The following is a 5,730-nucleotide window of genomic DNA, read 5'->3' as shown; positions in this document are numbered from 1 at the left end:
CCCCACACACACACACACACACACACACACACACACACACTATATATATATATATATATATATATATACACACACACATATATATAAATATATATATATATTCCTTTTGATGTAAGAGACAAAGTAAATAATGGGGGGAAGAAGTCAAGAGAAGATTGTGGAGGGGAAACAATATTATAAAATGTTAACATATATATTTTGTCTGAGAAAGGGGAAGCTTGTTTTTTTATTCTGTGATACTATAGGTGTGAATAAATTATTGACATATAGTATGACTACACAATGTTTCTCATTGTCCTCTCTTATTACTACACTTAAAAATATTTTCAAACACTGTTTCCTGAACTTAGTATCCCTTATATTTCTTTTCTTATTTGTGTGTTTATCACAGTAAAGCTATATGGAACTTCATTTCTAGATAGTCCAACAGCATGGAGGTATAGACAGATTAAAAAAACAAGGAGGGAAAATTAATGGTATTACACGAATTAAGAAAAGGAAGGAGGGAGAACTAATGGCATTACACAAGAATTTTACCTTGATTAGGAATAAAATCTCACAGGGCCATTATGATATTTGCAAAGGGAGACACTTTTTGTAGAATTGATGATGATTAGGTGTCTTGGGAAAGAGAAGGAAACACTGATAGGATATGGGAAGAAAGGAACTGTCAACAACCTAATTTCTTCTATAACAATCAAAGGAGGGATTATTATATGCTCTATTTAGACTCTAAATTTTAGAGTGTTATCATTTTTTTAACATAGAGTTTGAATATCTCCTCTGCCTTAGATCTACTAGTGATTCCTTTTGGTAAAATCGAAATAGCCACCAAAAAAGGAAATTTGAATGCACATTAGTTTTGCAATGAAACACCTAGGAATGTGACCATACAATTATTAGAATTTTCTTTAAAAAATAACCAGTGTTAAAATATTATTTGAAAATAAAAACACTTTAAGTAAAATATATAGGTCATGACAATGATCATAAGTTATATTGAATATTTATTTTATTATTCTGCAAATAATAACATTTGGATATAGCATTTGAAAATTTAAATTTGTACGTGTGTAATTATGAGTTTGAAAAAATGAATAATTCTTAATTACATTAAAATATTTAGTAAACAAAAAAGTGTACTTAAAATATTGTCAAGTTTTGCCCTAACAGGTTTGGCTCAGTGGATAGAGCATTGACCTGCGGACTGAAAGGTCCCAGGTTTAATTCTGGTCAAGGGCATGTACCTTGATTGCGGGCACATTCCCAGTAGGAGGTGTGCAGGAGGCAGATGATTGATGTTTCTCTCTCATCTCTCTATCCCTCTCCCGTCCTCTCTGTAAAAAAAAAAATCAATAAAATATATTTAAAAATATGTATTGACAAGCTTAAAATAGATTTTCAAAAACTACCTGTATAAAATTACTGTGAAATATCAATTTTAGATAGCATATATCCAAGAAAGTAGTAATGTTGACAATTGGAAAGTATAGTCATAAAAAAATTCAACTCATCAAAAATTAATTTTAAAATGTTTATTGATGGTCTTTATTTTAAAGGGTGTTTTTTTTCCTTTTAGTAGAATTTGCCTGTTACTTTCCTTATACCTTTTACCTGTTGACCTCTGCTTTTCATCCATGACCAATATACCAAGTGGGATGTGTTACTAAACTTTTTCAATGCCCGTCACTTACACTGATTCTCTCCTTTGTCTTTTTGTTGTCCTTTTTATTTCTAAACTACTTATATAATGTGCACATTAATCTGCTGAAAACCAGAAATTAATGTATTTGTTATGCCTATAGCAGCCACTTTTTTAAAAAGGACAAAATGGCCCTAGCCACTTTGGCTCAGTGGATAGAGCATCAGCCTGCGGACTCAAGGGTCCCAGGTTCGATTCTGGCTGAGGGCATGTACCTTGGTTGCAGGCACATCCCCAGTGGGGGGTGTGCAGGAGGCAGCTGATCGATGTTTCTCTCTCATTGATGTTTCTAACTCTCTATTCCTCTCCCTTCCTCTCTGTAAAAAATCAATAAAATATATTTAAAAAAAATAAAATAAAAAGGACAAAATGGTAAGTTACAAAGTTAATAGCTTAGTTGGAGTGGAATTTTTAAAAAATACAGGATTAACTTAAAAAAGAAAGAATAACAAAAAAAGGCAGAAAAAAATAACAAAAAATGTAAATATTATTTGGCGCAAATAAGAAAAACTAGCAAGATGTTACATTTAAATCTAAATATACCTTTATTTGCATTAAATATGAATAGATTAACCATTTAATAAAAAGTCTGAGATTATCAGATAGGAAAGATTGCAAGCACTAAAATACATGATGACTACAAAAGATACTCATTAAATACAGAAGCATAGACAAGTTGAAAATAAAAGAATGGAAGATAATACCATGCAAATATTAAGCATAAGAACATTGGATTAATGAAATTTAAAGAATAGGGTTAGAACCAATGATAACCAGAATATTCTCATGAGGGTAAAAGAGCCGATTCCCCTAGAAACTAGGACAGTCTTAAAGAAGATACAACCCATAACAGCTTCAAAACATATGATGTAAAAATTTACAGAACTGAAGAGAGAAATAAAGAGATCCATCCTCTCTTGTAGTTGACATAACAAGTTGACAAAAGTCAGAAGTTGTAAGCAAAGATAGTACTTTTCATTCCTAGAAGATTGTTCTGGCTACAGTGATGAGAAGAGAGAAGAAATGGGACTCTTTAATTCAGGCAACTGTACCAATAAATTTGCTAATTACTAATTACTAAAATTAGAAAAATTGTAAAGGAATCAGACTGGCAGCTGGATCAGGAATTCAATTTTGAACATGTTAAATTTGATATGCCTGTTAGACAGTCATGTGACAACTGCTTCCATGGTTTAGAATTCAGGGAGAAAATGAAGTAAGTAGCGTATGTTTGGTGTACATGTGCACAAGTATGGTATTTAAAGCCTTGGGGGGAAATGGCATAATCCAGAGGATGAGTGAATGTAAAGAAGCGAAAAGGATCTGATGGTTATGCAAGGAGTGAACGTAAAGAAATGGGACTCTTTAATTCAGGCAACTGTACCAATAAACTTGCTAACTACTAATTACTAAAATTAGAAAATTGTAAAGGAAAATCAGGCTGGCAGCTGGATCAGGAATTCAATTTTGAACATGTTAAATTTGATATGCCTGTTAGACAGTCATGTGACAATTGTTACCATGGTTTACAATTCAGGGAGAAGAATGACGTAGCGTATGTTTGGTGTACATGTGCACAAGTATGGCATTTAAAGCCATGGGGGGGAATGACATACCCGTGCCATTCTAAGAATAAAAAGCTAAGCAGAGGGGCAGCCTTCCTGCCGAAATTACTCTTCAGAGGAGTCCTACGACGGTCCAGAGAGGGCCTGCCTGGGGATCCCTGCTATGCTCACTTACTGGGTTTGAGACAGTAACAGTTGGAGCCTTAGATCAATTATATTTTCTACGTTGGATATCAGAGAAGTTCATTTTCATGTTCACACCAAGAAGTGAGGATAAAAAATGAGTTTCTAAAATTGAGGTTGTGTTGTAGTTAGATGCAGTGACAAGGTCGAAAAATAGGCACGTGGGATAGCTAAGAAAGAGTAGAAGAAGGGTGGAAGAGAAGGTCTTCCAAGGTAAGCTCAGGAAACTCAAAGGCCAAGTTATTGGAAGGATCACCAATAACAATATTAGAATTATAAAAGGTCTAACAGAAATAGTAAGGAGAAACAACAGTGAAGCAAGCAGCCAAATTTTTCAAGAAAGACCCTGAATATTATTTAGTTTTTATCAAGAGATATAATTTAATTAGATTATCTCATTTCAAAGTTGGAGCTATTTAAAGGAGATTAAAGGATCAGTGTCCGGAAGGTCAGTGCAGCACTTGCAGGTCCAGTGGTGGAAAGGGAGAAGGGAGGTTTGTATAGGTTGATCTCTGAGGTGTGTTTGAATTGCCTGGAAAACAGATCCTGAGGCAGAGAGCCCTGCTAAAGAAATGGGAAAAGAATAGGTTTGTGGTATTATGGAAGTAAAGAGCATGAAGAGTGCTCTAGGATAGGTACTCCGGCAGAGACTCTGGGGCAGAAATGTGTATGCAACAGGCATATGGAGGAGGACTCTTGGGAAACTAACCTATAAAAAGTGAGGGAAAGCCCAGCTGGAGTGGCTCAGTGGTTGAGCATTGACCTATGAACCAGGAGATCAAGGTTCGATTCCCTGTCAGGGCCCATGCCCTGGAATGCAGGCTTGATCTCCAATAGGGGGTGTGCAAGAGGCAGCCGATCAATGATTCTCTCTCATCATTGATGTTTCTCTGTTTCTCTCTCTATTTCTCTCTGTTTCTCTCTCCTCTCTCTCTCTCTCTCTCTCTCTCTCTCTCTCTCTCTCTCTCCCTGGGCAGGAGAAGTAGTTGAACTACCATGCACTTGCAACAGAGGCCACAATTGATCTTATAGGGAGCTCTGGAGCTGATATAGGCCTTTCACAATCATCTCAAACTGATGCACGGTAGAGAGGGTAGGTCTTTGCAGAGAAAAACTGTGAGCTTAGGGAACACAAATCATTAAAATAGGCAGCAGACATAGCTCCCCATTGCTCCAGAGGGAAATACAGTATGTATCCGACAAGGCCATTCACTTTACAAATATCATGGGTAGACTGGAACAAAGGATGTCAGTACCTGTTCTCGTAAGACTTGTAGAAATGTGAGAAACCAATAGAGGATTGTTTCCCAGAAGTAAGTTAAACCATGTGTAAGCTTTGGGCAGTGAGGCTGACTGAGGCCCTGGAGGGAGGAAATCCAAGCACATACCTGGCATAAGTATAAATTCCAGTCAAGATAAGTCACTGCCCCTTGCAGAGTATGAGTCAATGCAACCAGTCCAACCACAAAGTGGCTCTTTGTGTCTCGTGCTGTTCTCTTAAGTTGCCTCTGGCAGGACTGACAAAGATTCAGAAGGATCAGTGTGGAGATCAACCTTGGAGAGTGGCCACCCATGCTGCCAGGCCTATGTATACTCCCTATGTTCTGCCCCATTGGTCCCCTCTTAATAAGCTCATTTTTTCAGCCATCGATAGTTGTGTCCTTGATTGTTTAATGACCTGTCAATAGTGAATGTTCTGTAATAGTTTGTCCATGCCTTCTAAAGATCTTCATACTTCAAACCCATTCCCATAGGTCTATCCACATTCCTCGTTCACAGATTTTGTCTCCAAAATCTTCCAATATTTCTCCTTCTAGAATCTAACCCAAGCAACAAAGCTACTTCCCACTCCCCGTGTGTCTATGTACATTCTGACCTCAGAATACCTTCCTCTCCACCTAGTGTAGAGAGACACAGTGCAGTTCCCAGGGTCCTACACACTGGGAAGATTTTGCCTGATCCCTGATTGTCCGGTCCACCTCTTTATGGGACTGAGGCCCAGAGCAGTACAATTTATCTTGTATACACATAATGAGACACTCCTTCTTAGACTCTAGTGGGGCCTCTTCTTCTCTGCCAGTTGGCATAAGGCAACTCTCACGTGACTGCTAAGTGTTAGCTATAGGAAAGTTATTGTTGCATGAACAGTGGGTGATTGGTGGATCTGGCCAACCTCTTCATGAATCTCTATTGTACCCCCAGCTCTTATGCCAGATAATGGATATACCACACTCATAATGGATTAAATTTCAGTTGCCTGGAATTTTTATTTGTTGTGTC

This window comes from Myotis davidii, unplaced genomic scaffold (assembly GCF_000327345.1).
Source record: "Myotis davidii unplaced genomic scaffold, ASM32734v1 scaffold8, whole genome shotgun sequence".
NCBI lineage: Eukaryota > Metazoa > Chordata > Mammalia > Chiroptera > Vespertilionidae > Myotis > Myotis davidii.
Note: the sequence above shows the minus strand (reverse complement) of the source record.